At 37.5% G+C, this 21,323-nt stretch overlaps 1 long non-coding RNA gene across 3 annotated transcripts in view; it reads left to right on the forward strand.

The window, feature by feature from the left end:
• The first annotated feature begins 323 nt into the window (after positions 1-323).
• LOC131526362 (uncharacterized) overlaps positions 324-21,323 on the forward strand; it is a 142,923-nt gene continuing 121,923 nt past the window's right edge. For 2 of the 3 annotated variants that reach the window (XR_009267435.1, XR_009267437.1), the window contains exons 1-3: positions 324-478; positions 626-723; positions 1,541-1,674. This is a non-coding gene — a long non-coding RNA (uncharacterized LOC131526362). The remainder of the gene's footprint in view (positions 479-625; positions 724-1,540; positions 1,675-21,323) is intronic. The other variant, XR_009267436.1, reaches the window with a different exon arrangement.

Genomic DNA, 21,323 nt, shown 5'->3' on the forward strand with positions numbered 1-21,323 from the left:
AAGCTTAATAATGCAGAAAATGATCAACAGTCTTTGCAAGCTTGTACCAATGCAGTACCCTGTTTGTTTGCGTTTAGAAGGATCAAATTTTTTTCCCGCCGCCTTTCAGTAGTCAAAAGTAAGCTAACATAACATAATAACAGTTATATACAAGGTCATTGTTTATGTTTACACCCTGGGCCCAATAATAGGCCGTATTGTGGCCGTATTTCCCTTGTGAGTGTGAAGTAGTTCTTTTTCTCTGATTTTTGCCACTAGATGGCGACAAATGCTCATGTTATTTTCAGATTTCAATGTATGCGGTTTTCAACGACCAGGTTCCATACGTGGTGTGCGTGCCTTTAATTTTTGAAGCCCTTTAAACCATATTCTTTTTTTTTTAAACAAATTAATCACTGTAGTAACAGCTAGTGCCAAAATACCTTGTTTTAGTACTGTAAAACTTCAATGAATAAATATCGAAATTATATCCAAACGGGTAAGAAGCTTTGTGCCATATTCAAATTCCTTTGTTTATAACAGCTGTGGCGAATATCAGGAGACCACACTTGCATTTTAGTATAACCGTTTATTATATTTATTCTTTCAGTTGTGACCATAGCATTTTGTCTTAAATTATGCTTAGCAGGAAAAACCTTTGGCTTTGGGGTTGTTCTAAACTTTTGAGTGATGATTTCTGCTGACATAACGATATGGTCCAGGTCCGTTAAATTTTTTTTTGAGGTAAAGCATTCATATTTAATACGCCTTTTAATCATGTCAAATGTTAAATGAATGTATGTGTTTAGTTTATTCAGAGTTGAATCGTGAATTCCTTTTAAATTACAATTCAGTTCCTGAATTTAGTTTCCTGAATAGAACAGGATTCTAGTTCGAATTTGGATGTAAGGAAATCGTATTCAAATGTTTTAGCTCGGTAAAAACATTAAAAAAAAAAAACCTTGAGGTAGATAGATATATAAGTTTGAAATGCCAACTATAGAAGTAATTAGAATTAAGTTAATTCTAATAAATTAACCTTGGTGAATTAGAGTGGCTAAACACTTCATTTCCCAGAATGCATTACTACAGTATAGTGAATTTCTTTAAGATGCAATTCAGCAATTTCCTCTTCCTGACATTATGATTTACATATTATTTTAGGAACTTCCTGTCATGAGTTGAAAGGGAGTCAGTTTTTCAGTTGTGAAATTGGCACAACCCTGGTAGTAGCAATTGTGTAGCATGTGTACATTTACTAAAGTATTGTTTATAATGCAAACCAGTTTCATTGTATTTCCCATGTTAAACCTCACACGTGTAGACACACTCCGCCGTGTTTTTGTCCATTGAACATGAGATGTGCAGAATTGAAGAGACAGTAAATCAGGATCGGTCTCACCTGCAGCCAGCCTCCATAAAACTGAAGGAGGGAGTTGAGCTCCACTAGTTTTATGAGGTCTGGCTCATTACCAGATTACATTAGCTTGTCTCTCTTACACATTAATAAAAAATCTTAATTTTTAAAAGTTTTCAGCAGTGTTTGCCCTTTTCCTTTCAGTGAAGTCAAACATTTCCAGCCTATAAAGACTCGTCTTGCTGCTGGAGAGAAGCCAGGGCATGTGTCCGTGTTTACCTCACAGGCACCGGGTGGCACGCTCCTTTCACGCTGATGTCAGATTGGCACGACACATGGTAGGCACTTAAGTCGCCTCACTCTTGAGCTCCTTCTTTTAACTGTATCAAATTTATATAGACGTACCGTCCGGCATTCGTATCTCCTTGATGTCTCTCTCTCATGTGTTGTCAGTTGCAGCATGCCTTGTAGCACGACTCATTTCAGATATTATTCAGTTCTCTAAAGCCGTTGATCAGCATACTAAATGATGATTTCTGAACAGCCTAACACTCCCCTAACACTCTAATACAATTAGGCCAAGACAGCTCGCCTGGTTATGTTTAATGGGGATGACATCAGAGGAGATAGCAGAGAATGAATAAGTCATTCTTGGTCTCATTTCAAATGTGAAAGATTCATACCAGTAATTTAGATGACAGTATTAATTTAACATGACACTGCATTAATGGTCGATTTTAGATTCACAGAACTCGTTTAAGTGGAATGGACTTCCTTAATTTGATGAGATGTGATGGCAGCGCGATGCCACGTCTCTCTCCATCTCTCTCTCCCTGCGGCATGGCACGCACACACACATACACAGATATTCGCCAAGCTTTAGCTGGTGTCCTCAACACGCGTGGTATCTGGGTGAGCGTGTGTGTCTGCATGTGTTTTGAAACGAGCACCCTTTTTTGTATTGATGATTGCTGGCTTTTGAGTGAATATTTTTATTCGGAGGTTAAGGCACTAAAAGTTGATGTATTTAGATGGCATCTGTAACTAAAACGCACATCTACATCATTATAATTTGAAAAGATCGTACTGCATCCTAATTTTAAGTTTGTTCAAATATAGAAATAAATGCAAATATACACGATCCTTCAGAAATCATTTTAATCTGCTGATTTGGTTCTCAAGAAACGTACCCTATTATTATTATCATTGTTGAAAACTGTTGTCCTGCATGTTTATGTGGAATAGATTTTTTAGGATTGTTTGATGAATATAAAGTTCAAAAGAACACTATTTATTTGAAATATATATATTTTTGTCTTTACTGTCACTTTTGATCTAGTGTGTGTATGCATGATCAAATTTTTCAAAATAGAAATGATTTAAACTGCATTAGGATCCATACTGATCTTTGCAAATTGTATATCAGCCTAGAGTGAACGTAACGTTATTTTAACATTCATTTTGTTATTCTACACAATGATAAAAGGTTTATTTAAAAAACTTAGTATGAATTTAATGGGGTCCAAATGTCTGAGACCATCAATGAAAATGCTTTTACTGTGAATAATTATTTTGAAATAAATAAATTTTATTTCAAATTGAAATTTCCCATGTTATGCAGCCTGATTTGTGCTTCCATTTATTTATTTGGTTAGTGTTTGATTTGGTTATGTCAGAGCTTCATTTAATCTGTTTCAAAATGCTAACACTTTACTTATTTTCACTGTGGTCTCAGACTTTTGGTTGCCACGGTCTCTATGTACACAGACAGTTGCTTCCACAAAATCCCACAGCGCCCTGCTTTTCTGCAACATTCCTTCTCTTATTTTAACTCGCTCCTTTGTACGTGACTGATGATTTTCCGGGATCGTCGTCTCCTGGTTGGTTGCGGAAGCCACAGGTTGATGAAAAAGTTAGGCGTGTTATTGTCTGAGCTGCTGAGTCCCCATTGCGGCCGTGTGTCTCAAAGGCTTCTTAATGACTGGACTCTCCTGCACTCTGCCTCTCTGATGGATGGCAAGCAGGGACGGCCTCTCTTTCATCCCGACAGCCTGACTCGTCTGATTTATTAATGACAATAATTAGGAGTAAACCTCTCTGCAACCAAACCCAGAGTGATTAGCACAGTAACGATGGCGGGGAGGGGTTGTGGATATGGCGATCTGATTAATGTCGGCCATTTTGACCTTTCTGAGCCGGGCTTCTCTGCAGTCTGGGGAGAGATGAGGAGAGAGAGGGCAGCTATCTGTGGTGTCCACTCACAATTAGGTGCTGAATGAATTAGAATGCAAAATGTACCACTCAGGTCATTAGCTGTGCTGTTCACGACATGCTTATTCTATTGGAACGAATCCGTTGGTGAGCTTCTGTGTTATTTATATATGACAAAATGGCACTGGTCACTTTATTCAAGATGTTTTTTCCAGATTCTCATTCCAGCTGTGTGGTTTATAAGGTTTATAATTAGATTCAATCTTGTTTTTCTCTTAACGATCTAAATAAATCTCATCTCACCTGCATCTTGCTCTCAGAATCGGTCCAAAGTGGGAAAACACCTCTGAATTCTTCTCCACGATTACCCTTTAGTCACGTAGCGGTAGCAGACCCTTCTATTTACCTGTTTGAAAACACAAATCATCTCAGGAGATAGACACGGACTCGCTGATAACACGCAGACTCTGTGTGACATTTGATTAACGAATGTAAATGAAGGTCAAGAGTCATTTTGTGTGGCCATCTTCCCTTTGCCGGGCTCTGACAATGAAATCTTTGCAGACACCGGCTCCAGTAATGGCCACATTTAAACCGCAGTCGTTTAAGAGCTTGTACCCAGTACAGCTGCATGTAATGGAGTTGGTCGGAAAGGTCAGAGTCTTTATCTGGGTCAGATTGGAGTCAGTGAAGTCGGCAGCCAATGAATGGGAGACAGGGGAGATCAAAGTAAAAGCCATGTCAAGTAGTGGCGGTGAGCGATCGCGGAGCTGCACTTCGACGCCCCGCTTCAGGATCGGTTTTAGCTTTCGGTTCACTGCGGTTAAGAGATGGCCGACCGATTCGGGACCTGTGATTTGTAAAGTGAACGATTGCATGTGCATGTTTAACCTTATCTGTGTTCGGAAGCATGACTTACTTTCTTTTCTGTAAAACACAAAATAATTTTGAAAAAAAGTGTCTTTTTGTTCACTGAGTGAAAGTCAATGGGGTCCGATGTCAATCCAACTGAATGGACAAAAACAGTTGAAGAATTTTACTAAAAATGTACGATAGTCTTTGCATTATATAATAATTTATTAAACCAAGAGGTGTTTATTGTAATGTGCACAAAAAAGTATTGTGAGTTTAAAATTGTATTACAAGGACATTTTTTGGTTGTTTTTGTGGAATATGTCCATAGTAAATGTGATGAAGGACACCTGTGTGAACTTTTAGTTTAAAAGTCATTGCCAAAACAATATTGTATTATTTATTTATTTTTACTAAATGCAGTGAATAAATCCATTTTAAGTGTCTAGATACGTTATGTCTCTGCTCGATGATGTTGGCAAGTGGCGGAAACACTTTTCCTCAGTAATTTTGCTCAGTTCCAACCGGAAATGAAGTTGAAATCAAGGCTGATCGTCCTGTCAATGAGTTTGCCGCGCTTGAAAAACGCTCTCTCCATGTAGGTCATGTAATGAAACTTCTCGTCCCTCGCAGCTCTCCGCTGCCCAAGTCTAATTTGTCCTCATTAAAAGTCCCCCTGCCTCGTGTTATTATTTTCCTGCCCCATCTCCTAAAACACAAGGAACTGATTGAACGTGGGGTAAAGTCGGTCATCATGACATGACCTGCAGAAACAGCAGAAAGAGTGCGACGGCTGACCCCCGCAAACTGCCTGCCTGCACATATTGCACAATCCTTCATATTTAATGGGGAAACACGAGCCTGTGATTTTGTCTGCATTCTCTCTAGTGTCTGCTGCTCGGGGTGGAGTGAAGCCACTTAATGAGAATCCCCTGTTCTCCTCCATCATTTTTAAACAGGCAGTGCACTCAGCAGCCTTGCCTTCCCTCTGAGGACCCCCCCACCTGCCCCCCTTCCCCGACATGCTGTGCTCGTTTTTGTAAGCGCTAAATTATGTATCAGCTCCTTAAATGCTGTGAAACATTGGTTTAATATGGAGTAAACTTGTTTTCCATAATTCCACCCTCAAATTAGGCCAGGATACTTAACTTTGTTGGAAGCCGTCGATTTGCTTATTTTGTCTTTTAGAAACATTTACATCAGACAGCAACTCAGGGAAGCGCAATTATTGCACTTTTTTTTTCTTACGTTATCCTTTATCATTTATATGGTAATAAAGTCTTACGGAGTTCATAAGAGGATGGATGGGGAAACAGAGTCTGTTGCTTGATCTTCCACTTGGCGTTTCCTCATTTAGATTAAACTCCGACATCAGTAACGCTTTACCCCCAACAATAATGTCCCTCCGTTGGCGCGTGAGGCCTGTCCCTGACAGCAAACCGACATCTTGACTGCCTCATCCCGCCGCAGCCAGCTCTTAACACAACTGCTATTGTTAAACGTCCTCTGCAGCCGTAATATCTTCTAATCCTCAAATAGAGTGGAGTTAAAACTACAAGCTCCAAACTATTTTTACTTGCCTCACTAGTTGTGGCAGATGAGAAGGGATCTCTGTGTAGATGATTATATTGTCATCCCCTGATCTTTACTGCTGGAGTAATTGTAAATCATTGCTTCATGGCACGTCAGAGGTTGTCGGTAGCAGGCAATTAAATGGCACAATATAATAGAGCAAATTATTGCCTGTCAGATTTTGAACAACACAGTTGGTATTTGAATTACACTTAATCATTACATGCATTAGAAAGCTCATTGGAATCCTGCTTAGGACTGAACATGAGCCATTGCATTATTTAAACCTCTAATTGTGAAAGCCATTTATTTGTGGTTACTGTACAACAAAAAGAGTCTCACCAAGCGGGCCGGCTTTAAAAGCTCGATATATCCAAATCAACGTCTTCAGACGCATAAACCAAATTGGCCAAAATGGGCAATTTCGCCGGGGTGGAGAAACATTTAGCCATGCAAAGTGTTTTGTAATTTCAGACTGCGAGGATGAATATTAAATATTTACTTTTAGCCAGGCCCAAGCCAGGTCCCCTTTTTGCATAATTCATTAGGCAAAACAGATGAGGTTATAATTTGTCTAGACTCCACGTATCTGTTTCTCAGGGCTTTCTCGGCCCTCCCCACTCGCACCCCGGACCCGACGACCAGATTCTTCAATATGCGAAGCAGCCGATGACAAAGCGTCAAAATTGCATAACGCAAATCCTTAAATTTGTGCCGAACTTCGTGGTGGCTTCTAATAAGGAAATACTTGATCTGAGCGCAGATAATCCATATAGAGCGAATAATAAATTTTAGTTTTGGTTTCCTGGCACCGCTAATTATTGGTAGCATATTATTCATATTCCTTCACAACATAGGCGGAAGTTGCTTCACACAATCTGCCACGAGGGCCAGAACAGACACCCGGTATTAACAAGACTTAAGTACTGTTGTCATGGCCGTGCCGCCAGCTCATAGATTGTAATTATTGGTTAGCACTATACTGTGATGCGTATGGGTTGAATAACAATATTAAGAAGCGGCGTGATGTTAAAAAGGATATCAGTTTTACAGGTCTGTGTAAATATGCCATGGCTTTCTGTTATGACTGTTCATGGTTCGTGTGTAAAAGTTCATTTGTCGCAGGGGTCTTCGGGTCGCCCCGGTGTGGCGTACTGAGATCTTTTTCGGAGCCCTTCCTGTTGTTGTCAAGCCATCTCGGCCCTGTCTGTCATATCATATCAGCTCGCCACTCCCACCTCGTTTAAAGTACCGCTTTGGCTCATGTTACTCCAGAAGTCAGTTCCTCCAGAAACATCTGTTTCTTTTCAGAGGGAGGAGAGACAAATAGGCCCATTGTCACCCCTGTATCTGTACTCATATCGAGTCCTTTGGCTTTTCGGACAGGTTGGAATTATCGAGGGAGGGTGAAAGGCAAATAGCCCTATAGCTCAATCACCATTGTTTGGAATCAGTCAGTGGTAATATTAGTGTTGCCCAGAACACAATTACTCAATAGCGGCGTCTTTAACGTCGTCTTGAATTTATCCTCTTGACAGATCCGGAGACTGATAATTTAATGCAAGTTATGATTAAAATCCCCTTACTGTCAAGCCCTTTGGAACAAATAACAAATACCTCTGTTTGGAAAAATGACAGTTTTAAAAATAAATGAAATTACACGTTAGAGCCGGCGCGGGGAGGGGCGCGGGAATTTATTGAGCTGCGAGACGTTGCGCGGGAGATTTAGGATTCGTGCTCGGGAGGGGGGCGGGAGAAGTTAATGACTGATTAACAACAGCAATTAAAAGATGAGGAAAAGGTATATAATTAAAATGGAAGTTCTTGCTTGTCAAGTGCGCGCGTGTCATCCATTGTGCGGCTTGTTGAAAAGCCGGAGGAAAAAGAAACCGGTACTTAATTCCAGGCTTTGGCATCGAGGAAGGGCGTTGATCGCGTGCCCGCGGACGCTTTTCTGAAGGCTGTAACTCAGCTGAAAGTGAGGCCGTGTCATTAGAAGTTCAAAGCCGTGCATCTTGTGTTGACAGTCATCGGCAGCGAATATTTGGCAGTCGGGAGTAATTTCACTTAATTAATGGGATGCATATTTGATGGGGGGAATGAAATATTCAAGCTCAGCAAAGTGGAAAAAAGGAAAGATTTAGTGCGGAGTAAAAAGGTGGAGGGATGTAATTTGTGCATTCACTTCAGAGCCTACCGGGGAATAGAGATAGAAAGATGCAAGGAGGTGAGGAGGAAATATGTGAGGGAATTCACAAGATAAACAGCACAAAAGATAAAACGCAGAGGAAATGGGTACGGCAGAGGAGAATGGAAAAAGAAAAATGGGAAGAGTGTGTATTGCTGAAAATATGAACTCAGAAAGATGCAGATTTTAGAAAGCCGCCACAACGTTAACTCTGCTCTTCATCTGGTTACAGAAGTAAACAAGCACGCAAGACTTTGATTTGATTGCAAACAGTAAGAACATGGCATGTTAGCAGCTCAAGCTGCACATGCAACTGACGACTTACACATGATGATCTCCCATAAACAGAAGACATCAGCACACTACAATACAATAAATAGACTACATTTAAAAAAATATATACATATATCATCACTAGACAGTGTGTGTTAAATGTAGATGCATACTACGTTCAGCTTTAAACACACACATGGAATATGAAGACAAAAATACACCACTTTCTGCCTCTTGTATCATATATGCGCTTTTGAGTGCTATTTTTATTCCCAGACATATTCCTCATAATTGTATAATTTTTAAATTAAGTACTATTTAATTAAATTATTAAACATATTATTATTAATAAATGGTGATGCATACGTTTTTATTATTATTATTCATATTAATAATAATGATTATAATCTATTCCGTGCTTTAATACATTTGTTTACATTTATTAATTTCATATAATATTAAATATATGTTTTTAATTATCAATCAACTTAATAGTACAATTGATTTTACAATACTACATATCGATTATTCTTCATTACACTACCCAGTACTAAAAAGATATACTAAAGGCTCTTATTCATCATCATTTTTTTAAAAGAAACATTTAATTGCCATAGTCCTCTGTGTGTTCGGTTTCAAATGCTGCCCGCCACATTTCGAGTAACAGCGAAGAAGGGAAATGGAGAGCTCCCTACTAATGACTTGAGGGCTTTCTGCTTATTGTGTGTTCAAAAGCCAATGAGCTAATGTGTAGCACTCAGCCAGCAGAGTTCCACTGCTCTCTCAACCCAAGAGACTCCGCGGACCGGGATAATTGGCCGAGGCTTGTCTTCCCTTTTTTTAATTGAGACTCGTTATTTACATGAATTTAAGTTCTTTGCTCGAAACATTAAGGCAAAGAACATCTTTCAAGAATGCAGCTAATTGAAGTTTTCCCCCCTTCTTTCTGTGTGTCAGGGCAGAACAAGAAACTGAAATAAATGATAAGGCAAGGAGATGAAATTGTCCCCTTTAAAATTTGCAATTATTTCCCAATTAAGGCCGGCTTGGATAGAGATGTTGGTGCTGTGGGCTTGTTTGGGCACTTTTGGACAGTAGATGGCGTTAGCTTTCTTTTCCATGCAAAAGAAAGAGCTGGTCTTTGAATGGGTTTAACAGTATATGGCATCATCGTCAAACACTAATTTGATTTGAATGTCAGAGCAAGAATTTCACCCGGACGGTTCAACAAAAATTAAAAAAGAACGTTTGACCGGCTTCATTTATTTTTTTCCTCACTGAGCATATTAACTCAAGTGTTGATGATCCACAGCTCGGGAGAAATCATTTACGCACACTGTGGGGTGTTTTGCGTTGGATCCTTTGGGCCACGCGGAGGCTAGGCGATGGTGAGGTCCCAGGGGTGCCCCGTGGCACTATGTCCAGGGACCTTGTATGTTGAAGTGAGAGGAGGAGGGAAAAAAAAGTAAGACAGAAGAGAATGGGGTGTCGGGAGGGCAATTACGGCAAGGACAAAGCACATGTAATAGAAACTCCCCTTATAGAGCACCTTAATTAAAAGAAGACTTACACTGCGAGAGCAGCACCGCTGCAATTAACAAGCACTGATGATAATGAGGGTGTAAGATCTGTGAGGTGTGGCTGCGTGTGATGTGTGAAGTTTGAATTTTTGCTGCTTTTAGCCAGGTGTCCTTTTACTTAGCAAATACTGTCCAGGTGATCTTGAAATAGACTGACATTTGGTCGCTATCTGGCACTGGAACATCTGTTTTTCTGCTGTGCACTTGTGTTCGTATTTGTGTGTTTATGAAAAGCACTATGAAACACAGGTCATGCATTACTGTTTATTACACGTTTTAAAAATAACTTCTCGAAGAGATTGTGAACTGAAACGGTGATTTCTTACAGAAAACAAATGCAATAATTAAAACAGCTTTTTTTACAATCACATTTTAATGTTTTAAATAATATAACTTTTTTTTTTTTGTCACATTTTCATTCTTTATAAATATTTTGAGCTTTTTATTATCAGGATTAAAGCCAAATCACAATTTCTTCATTTTTTAAATTCTATATCTGTTCTTCATATGCAAAGACCTGCTACCGTTTTACCCTGGGAATGCATTTGATAGCATCCTACAGCACACACACACACACACACACAAACAAACCAGATCTGATAAGGAACACACAAGGGCCTATTCAAATCATTATGTGTTGGGGAAGAAAAGAAGCAAGTAAACATTATGTCTGATAACTCTACAGATGGCAGGGGCAGGAGAAAAAAAACTGCCCTGGAAAACAGACTTAAAATGGCATTATTATTTAAAATAAATAATAAATCTATTAGACTATTGTGGTTAATCATTTAAAATAATTCTGTGACTGTTGTAGGTAAAAAGAATGGTTTAACACATTTTAAAACATTAAATTAAATGTAGAAGAATTAATTTCTATTAATTTCCAATAATCTTTGAACAATCATATTTACTGTGTATATATATATATATATATATATATATAATTTTCAAAAAATCTTTTCTTTTTTACATTTTATAATATAGCATTATCAATTAGTATTTGTATATTATTGCTAATATTTTGTGATGTATGTTTTTAAGAAACATTATTATTTGATAATATTCCATTCATTTTTGTTCAGTCTGATTCTTGCCTTTTTATTAGACAAAATATTCAAAAATATTCTGTTTTGATTGGGGTTTGAGTTTTAATGAAATGTAAAATCGGTGGCTACAGTGACATTATAAGGACTATGACTGATTTTTGCCCCACCCACTGTGCGGATCTATTAAAATGAATTAGTGTAATGAGCGAACACCTAGCCAATGAATGACATTTTGTGTAGATAACATTAATTATGCATACGTTTCAGAAATTAGCATACATCTAATTGCATTTTATTACATGTATCAGATACATTAAATTGCCAAATATTGTTTTATATTACCGCCAGGGAAAAGAAAGGGATGTTTGCATGCGAAATGTGAAACATATTTTGACAAAGTGATTGAAAACTTTTAAATATTCCTATGTTTCATTACAAATTTATTGCAAAGTAAAATAATAAAATGAATTAGCTTGGTTAGTGATGAAACGAGGATGTGATCTCTTCACAGAGTCTATTCAATATGGCACATTTCTCTGCCGCTTGATGTAGCCAACTGGCCGAACGCTAGTCAATGCCATCTCGTGTGTGTGTGTGTGTTTGAACGTCTCCTCCCGTTGGGGAACCTATAAATAGTGACACCCTGTATAAAGGGATGTGGCAGAGAAAGTTTCCCCGTTGGAGAGGAGAGGGCCAGGTTCTGCCTCTCTCTCAAACCGTGATTGAATTTGTCGTGAAGGAGTGTCACACTTAATCACATGTTTATGTACAAAGGTTAGCAGGCTCTCTTTCTCCATTTCTCTCTCCATCTTTCTCTACGTGCTTTCATCTCAAAGCTTTATTGCTATAAATTATTTCGGTTTTTGACCTTAATTTTTTGTGGTTAGGAGCTTGTGGCCGCAAAGCAATTACAGCAATCTCCTCTTTTCTATCTGCTGTCTTCCCTCTCAATGGAGTTGAGGCGGGCGACGGGAACGGCTGTTTTTGAGGGATTCATATTTCTGATAACTTCTTCCTCTTTGCTTCAGTTCTCCCTTCTTCTTCATCAGCCAGCCGAAGTGATGATGCTTTGAGGACATAATTAAACATATCGTTCAAAACATATACTCTGTGCATCCTTGAATTATCACCGTCATTAAAATCGTACAAATATGGAAATATGATTGCCAGGGGCGGATAAATCAATGATCAGCCAGGCTTCCAAATCCAATAAATATGCGGAGTTAAATACTTAAATATGCAAATTGCATGCACATGATTTGCATATGGTAGTATTTAAGGGGAATGTCTGGGGCTGTAAAAAATGGTCGAGGTATAGTGAACGAGAACTGGAGAGAGGGGAAGGGAGAAAGATTGCGAGGACACAAGCGATGAATTTTCTTGGTTAAAAAAAAAAGAATCAAACTTGGTCAGCCTGATGTGATATTTTTAAGATTTTGAAGAATGTTATCAGCATCAATATGCTTTTGTATAGGAGAGCTTGTGCTTTAGGATGTCTGAAAAATGCCTTGGAGAAACGTGAATAATTAAAGCATAATTATTCCTCCTCATTCATCTCTAAATCCAGAGACAGATTTAGGGGAAGGAATTTATAATTGTTCCTTTTTTTTTTCGTCTGGTGTCCTGTGTTGTCACATTATTATAAAGCAAGGTCACATTGAAGCGACTGACCTCACTATGTTTCATAAAACAATCCCTTGTTGAATTTGAGAAATGCAGAAGAAAAAAAGAAAAAGAAAAATCAGCGATTTAGAGATGATCTGAAACAATGTCTGTAATTAAATCTTTAATCTTCATTTTTATTGTTGGAGAATAGAGTGAAGTTGCAACGTACACAACAGCAGAGGGTGCAGTTTTTATCTGGATTCTGTCACAAATCTGGACTCGAGGGGACGGCCGGCTGTGATTCTGCAGGGATAGTTTCCTTAATGCAATTTTTCAGTTTTATACATTTTACATTTCTCAATGTCATCACACCACATAAAACATATTTAATTTAGCTGAATAATAAATCCTCTCACGAGTGAATGCTCATTGATTGATGTTTGATATGAGAATTTACATTAGTTAATTTGATTTTCATTTTCCGAACGCACACTTGGCTCAAAGCATAAATAATATGTGTGATTTAACAAGCAGGGAAATGTATTAAAATCTCTCGAGAGATGAATTTGGAAATTCATCCGACAGTCCCAGACAAGTGATTTGGCCAGCGGTGACGTGCTTCAAGCCAGCATGTGAGAGACGTCCAAATGTAAAAGGCCCACCCAAACAAAATGTAACTCCTAAACGCCGAGGAGTCAGGGAGCAGGAATCAATGGCAGTGGTGGTGTGGATATGTTCAGGGGCGAGTTGACATGGTCGGGTTAAACAGAGACGAGATCCTCATCAGGAAAATCAATGTTGTTGTAGGATGTGACCCACACGGTCTTGGAGTGAGCGAGTCACATTACTCTACCTTGCCCTGAGTGTGTGTGTGTGTGTGGCGCCCGCAATATTGACCAAGCCGAGAAGAGAATGACACTATCACTGTGCATACTGATGACAATTGGAGACCAGCGAATCTTGTTAAAGTACTTCTCTGTTTATCACTGGAGCTGTAATTATCTCGATTATCAATACTTTGTGCCTTTTTTCCCCCTCACCATATCAAAAGCAAACTTTATGAATTCTAAAAAACTCAAAAATCTGTCCAGGCACAACAAAATATAACCATCTTTAGCTCCCTTATCATGTATGTTTGTGAGTACGTGCTTGGTTATTGTTTTCATATATATAAAACTGTAACTAAAGTGTGTGTGTGTGTGTGTGTGTGTGTATTGGCTGCATTTATCTGATAAAAAAATCATTAAAAACAGTAATATTGTGAAATATTAAAATAACTATACTTCAATATACTTTAAAATGTAATTTACTTCTGTGGTGGCAAAGCTGAATTTTCAGCGGTCATTACTCCAGTTTTCAGTGTCACATGATCCTTCAGAAATCATCCTAATATGCTGATTTGCTGCTCAAGAAACATGTTTTATTATCACTGTTAAAAACAGTGCTGCTTAATAATTTTTTCAGGATTTAAACGGAAAAATTTAATTTGAAATCTTTTTAATATTAACATCGTTACTGTCACAGACTAACTTTTTTATAGTCTATATATATTTATTTAAAAAAATGTTTTCCTCTATGGGTGGGCTTTAGGTTTATAGTAGTGTCTTCACAGGCAGCATGCAAAAACAACATATTATATAACATGTCCAGTCTAGTATAATTCATTAACGAATGACTCTTAGAGCTGGGTCTTTTAAGTGAATCAGAAACATGCGGCACAACCAGTGAATTCTGATTCCAGAAGCAATTGACTCTTTTGAGCTGGTTCTTTTAATGAATCATTCAAAAAGAATACCTTTCTGAACTGAATCAATTAGGCAGTTACTGATTGACTCACTATTGAACAAGAGTAATTTTAAGTGATATTATATATGCATATATTGAATATATAATTAAGGATTAATTATTAATATGTTATCATTTTAAGAAAATAATTTTTTAGAACATTTATTCGTTTATGGTGTCTTCCTTTAGATGTCTGAGTTAAAGTGTGTGTTTGTGTATGAGAGAAGAAGCTTATGCGTGAGAGAACGTATCTGTTCTATTTCTCTACACCTGTCAGTGCTCTTCCTTCCCAAATTTCAAAATGTTCGCAATCATATAATAAAATGAAATGATAATTGTATATCTGCGCAGTGTTTCGCTACAGTACCACGCAAGCTGACGGGAAAGAGTGTGAGAAAAATGGACTCTGGAAGATGTTTTCCCCTGGTTTTTACAACCCTTGGCCCTCCTTCACGTCCCCTGCACTCATTTATTCCTTTTTCCTCGGCTTGAAAACGTCAAGGATAAAAGAGAGTGTGACATCACCGTTTTGATAATTGGCGTCTAATATTTCTGGGGGGCCAGGGTGACAGCTATTGGTGGAGAAACTCTTAAAAGTGGGAAAAAATATGTGCCAATGTTACACTGGCATCTGATTCTGATTTGGTTTTTGATCCCCAAACCTATTTTGTGCGCTTAGGTTGTAAACTAAAAATAAAAGTAAATGAATATTAATAAGAGGCTAGAAAACCTTGAGAGACCAGGCAGCTGTATTTTAAAAGTTCTTGTTGTTCTTGTTGTAGTGCACCAACATTCACATATATTAAATTAACAGGACGTAACGGAATCAAATACTGCACTTATTGAAATACGCTTTTTGTTACCAATCTGAAATGTCCGTTCTTGTTACTTGTTTTTTTGGGAAACAGTATATAAATCATTATGCCACTTACCTGAGGACAAGGGGAACATAAAGCTGAATATTTGCATTCAAAAGTGTAACTTTCCCCAAATAATTTGAATGGGGATAATTTGAATTTATGGAGAAACACTCAGCACTGAATTGCAAAGTTGCTGGTAATGAAATCATCCAGCGGTAGAGACGGTGGGAGCCGCTCCTGCACACAGTAGGTGGGGGTAGTTATAGAGGTGCAGGTGGGGGATGGAGGTACTCATAGTGCCCTGTGGAGGCATTAGTGTGGACGGGTCATTACATCAGGGATGGGAGAGGAGAACACACACCACTGAGCAGCCCATGTCATTTACTGAGGCCATCAGGGCCCATAGCACACTATAACATTCACTGCTTCATTTCCCTCGAGCTATCGCTCTTTTTTTTCTTCCCTTTTTTTTTTTAAATGAAGGGATGTAGATGTTCAGAGAGAGAGAGTTTGCAAGTCACACAGGGAACATTTTCAGTTTAGTTTGATCTTTTTGGGAAAATGCGCCGGAATTCAGTTTGTTTAGGTCCAGCGCAAATATATTTGCCGTATAATTGTGTAGATGGCATCAACTAATGGTTTCGTTCAAGAAAAACACATTTTTTGCACTTTGTACTAGACTGCGAGTGCAGTTTCTCAGAAAGTTTTTGTGGAAATTATTCACGTTCCATTACACCGTTCGTTTGTTTTCTTTACCTTTTTTGTATTTAAATCTATTTTTGAGAGAACGTCTGAAATAAAACAAATACGTAACATTATGACAGTTGACAGTGACCCTTTTTGTCAAAGAAATAGAGGATGGCTGTGAATATTCACACATCCAGATATTAAAACTTTCAGTAATCGAGTATTTATTTTAATTCCTTTCCTAAATACCATAAGCAAACTTTACTTATTCACTATTAAAAATCTGTCCGGGCACAATGAAATATCACCACCTCCTGCTCCCTTGTAGTAAATCTATTACTAACAAATATGTTTATATATATATATATATATATATATATATATATATATATATATATATATATATATATACACACTATCATTCAAAAGTTTGGGGTTGGTATAATTTTAGTAATGTTTTTGGACGAAGTCTGTTATACTCATCAAGGCTGCATTTATTTGTTAAAAAATACAGTAAAAACTAAATATTGTTCAATTTTGTAAAAAAAAAAATACACAACATTAAGACAGTTGACGGTTACACTTTTTGTCAAAGAAATAGAGTACGACCTTCGCAGCCATGAATATTTGCACATCCAAATACAAAAATCTTTGTATCGCCAGTTACACACATAACCTTAATCAAGTACTTATTTCCTGAATATCAGAAGCAAACTTTGTTAATGCACTATTAAAAATCTGTGCAGGCACAATAAAATACCACCTTCTGCTCCCATGTGGTAAATTAATTACAAACATTTATATTTATTTATACACTAAAAAGTAAAAAAAAAAAAAGTTTGTGGTTGGTCAAAAATATAGTAAAAACAATAAAATTGTTAAATATTGTACACAACATTAAGACAGTTTAGACAGTCGACGGTGACCCTTTTTGTCAAAAAAATAGAGGACGGCCATCAAAGCCATGAATATTCGCACATCCAAATATAAAAACCCTCAGCTACGCACGTCCCCTTAATCAAGTACTTATTTTAATTCATTTCCTTGCAGGGTTTTATTAGTATGCTAGCTGTTGGCTAAATGATTATGACAAGGCTGCGTTTTCACCGATTCTGCCAAGATAAAAATACACAGGAAAGCCCAGCAACCCAGCTTAAAAACCTGTCTCCGGTATTCCTACAGGGAGTTGACCTTGGTCATTAAGGACATTCACAGTTTTGTTTAGGAATAAAATGACAGAAAACAGAAAAATATGAAGTGCCTCCTTGAGAGGAATCGTTTGTTGTTGGCTAAATTATGCAGCACATCATTATTTGGTGGCATTACTATTATGAGCTGTTTATGTCTCTGACCTTAATTTTTGCACTGCTTTGGTGTAATGTAAGCAATTCTCTCTCTCCCGCTCCGGCCTAGACTGCAAAAGCAGTCTCTTTTGCATTTAAGTATGATGGTTTGATTGTTTTAAAGAATAATACAGAGCCAAATACGCGTACGACAACAATCCTAAATCAAAGTCTTCACAATAATCAACACAGGATGAATATATGCTACTGTGAAGTGCATAAAAATATAAAACAACATTTCACAGTATATGATACGCATTTTATGTGGTAAATATAGCTGCTGCTGGCGGGTACGGCCCTGCACTCGCCTTTATATCTGTGCACTCAGGTTCTGAATGGCTCCGGGACTGGCGAGCCTGCAGAGATGCAGCCAAGCGCTTGGCCGGCTGAATTTGTTTGACTCAGGTAATTGAAAGTGTTTTAAACTATTATAGCAACTTGAGGGCTTGTTTAAGTGTCGAGCTGTCCGTCAAACGTACACGGGTGGAAAGCATTGGCCTGTCACCCTGTCAGTCACGGGAAACGAGAAGTGTCGGCCTAATGGATTTCTTCAGGCGGACGTCGGCGCGGCGGCAGAAGTAAAATCAATGTGTTGTCATGTGTGAGAGCGGAGCATCAAACAGGCAGGTGAATTGGAACTGTAGTTTAGTTGTAACGTCTACATTTGCGGGGAGGCGGCCGGAGACAGACAGATGCTGCGTGGCTGGAGCTGAGAGACCGTGGAAGGCCTCTTGTTATGATTGCCAGCGTGAGAGGGGTGCTTGACCTGTTTCTTTCTTTTTTTTGCTCTGCGTCCTGTGGCTCTTTCCCCTGCTGTTTGATGGTGCTGGGCCGGCTACCGTGTGTGTTTATGTCATCACAATACAAGCCGCACGTGAGAGCGTGAGGGAGTGTGTTTACAGACTGAACACGGAGAGCTGAGCGACGCTGCGGTGCTGCTGATTAATTGTAGTGATGATCTGAACTCACAGATTCAAATCTGGGTTGTCTGGTGTGTTTACAGTAGCAGTACTGTGGCCATATTTAGGAACTGTAGTGTTTCTATAGTAAAGTCAAAGTAACTGAAAAAGTGCCTGGAAAAAAAACATGACAACTCAGCACTTTAAAAATACTGTGCATTACGCTTATACCCGTATAGCCACTTACAGTCCACTGACCATTTGATTCATATTTCGTGGGGATTTTTGAAAGTTTTGATACGTACAACCCCCAAATATGATGATATCCTTGTGAAGGACCCCCTTCTTGAAAGTCTATATATTTTAAGACTCTTTATACTGTGTGAGTAAAAATAGTAAGTGTAAAATTATTAATAGCTGGCATTAAGTAGTCAATGTACTAAAGCAAGGGTAGATAGATAGATAGATAGATAGATAGATAGATAGATAGATAGATAGATATTTAAATTAATACTTTCATTCAGTAAGATTGCATTAAATTGATCAAAAGTGACAGTAAAGACATTTACCGGAATAATGTTAAAAAAAGACATCTGTTTTAAATAAATGAAGTTCATTTGAACTCATTTGTGTGTATGTTATATGGAAAATATTATTATTTTAATCTAATCAGTTTTTTTTTACACATTGAAATTTCCCATGGACCCCATTTTAATGCCCCCAACCCCTGATGTTGAACACAGGTGCACTTTTTTTCAGTCCTGAAAATAAATTTTTGTTTACAAGATACTAATTTGATATAATGAGCGTTTTTGTTTTTCTGTTTAAATGAGCAATTGTTGGTCAGAATGAACTGTAATATGGACCACACTTTTTTCCATTGTCAATAGTCTGGCTACGTGAGATGAATACCTTAATGAAATGCAGTTGCACTTAAATGCAAATGCACTTTTTTACATTTTTACGTCCCCGTTCCTGCCAGTATTATGAAATACATGCCCATATTTAATAACACAAGATGCAGGATAATCACCAGATTATGCAAATAAATGTACATGTTACACATGTTCTAATGGCTTCTGTTAATCAAATCCATTATCATTATGTGATTAAAATGGTTCACTGTTTGACACAAACACATTGTATTGCACACCTGAGATTATTCCCAGATGGCTGTGACTTTAACCAGACACCCACACACACACTCTCTGAGGTCCAAACGGCCCAATCTGGACCAGTTGCCCCTGTCATAACCCATAATGAGCGACCTGACAGCACAAAAAAAAGTGTGGTTTCTTTTGTCAAGTGTATGAGATTGCGGCAAACGTGAACCTGAAGAGTGAATTTTGATCGCCGAGGTCTTAGCTCCCACGTTTCTCCAGAAAACAGTTCGGGTTGGTTTAATTTGTCATATTATACCTTTGCATTGCTATTTCAGAAACATCCGGGAGAAAAATAATCACATCAGGCTTTGTTTTACAAAGATTTCATTATGTTTTTGTCAGTCTTATGGCAGACAGAATGTTCACTAACAACTTCTATGTGCTGAGTGGTAGTCATGATTTTATTTATTTTATCTCTAATGTGGGTCACGGCGAATGGTTGTTTTTCCCGCCACATTGTCATTTCTTCCCAATATGACCGTAACGTGATTTATGGCCGACAGCTCCGATTCCGTCACTGCGAGGGATCCGGTGCTGTCGTGTGCCCTGCGAAATGGCTGCAGACATGCTGTCTCTTTTGAGCTAGACCAGACCTGTCTGAAAACCAATCAACTTATTTCATCACGCTGGAAATGAAAAGACGTAATTATTCATAATTGGCCTTTATTTTTTGCACTTCGTGATTTTTGCGGCGTTTTAGGTGACGTTCATTCAGAGCTTCGGGAAAAAGATGAGAACAATTTTGTGTTCCGTTTGAAAATGATTACGGGTGACGCATGACAGTTTTTTTTTTCTCTCCCTTTGCTTAGATTTTTTTTGTGGGATTGTGCTTTGATAATGCTGTTACACTTTCGTTTAGAGTTTTGTAGCCTAGTTTTCTCTATCTGTCTCCAACAATGTTATTACCTCTGAAGCTAAAGAAAAAGAGAGAGAGTTTGTGAAAGAATTGAAGTAGCTTATTTCAGCTGCTTGTGCCACTTCTGCAAGTCACGGTAATAATGGAAGCCAGTGATCCAATACCGCTTTCAAGCATTTCCAAGCGTAGTTCTCTGTTTTAACACACTTTATGCCATGTGCCCCAAAATGTGCTGAAGAGAGTATTTTTTCATGCCGTCAGTGATGAATCTGTTTTGGTTGCAGGCTGCACAACATTTTTACACTCACTTTATATAATGTGACAATTTGCTTAAAACATTTTTTTTTTTTTGTATTCACCTGTACTTTGCTCTGTGGGGTTTTAAAACTAGCATTTGTATGTTGAAACCTAATGTTTTGTTTTGTGTTGTTTTACATGAGTGCTTCAACTGCCAAAAAAATAAATTACATATCACAAAACACATTCAAAAATGGGGCTTTCGTTGAAACTGCTTTTTTAGTTTAGAATAGATCAATTGATTTTTAAAGTAGATTTCTGTACATTATTTTAGACTGATTTTGCTGCAGTGCAAATGCATTGTGACACACATAAAGATAAATGAATTCATTTTTAAATATTTTGGGATATAATTATCATAGTTGACAGTTTTATGGTTTAATTCCAAGCTGTTTATTTTTAAATACATGGTTCTGTAAGGGTTACCATTAAGCTTTTAATATTTAAATATTTATCTAAATATAAATACAACGTATTAATATAAATATATTAATATAATATAATTTTACAAACAACATTCATTAATTTCATAATCGATTTTATAGTGCAAGTTAATTGATAATTTAACATATATTAAAATTAGATATATATTCTGTTTAATTTATATTTTCTATATATTATTTATTAAAATACAGAAAAACAGAAAAGCTTAAATAAATAACAGAAAAATTTGTTTTTTTCAATGTTATATATAACGTCGTACATGTATGCATGCATTTATAATTAATTAAAATATTATATAATAATATAATATTTGATTAATATAATTG

Source organism: Onychostoma macrolepis, chromosome 19, assembly GCF_012432095.1.
Source record: "Onychostoma macrolepis isolate SWU-2019 chromosome 19, ASM1243209v1, whole genome shotgun sequence".
In the NCBI taxonomy this organism is placed as follows: domain Eukaryota; kingdom Metazoa; phylum Chordata; class Actinopteri; order Cypriniformes; family Cyprinidae; genus Onychostoma; species Onychostoma macrolepis.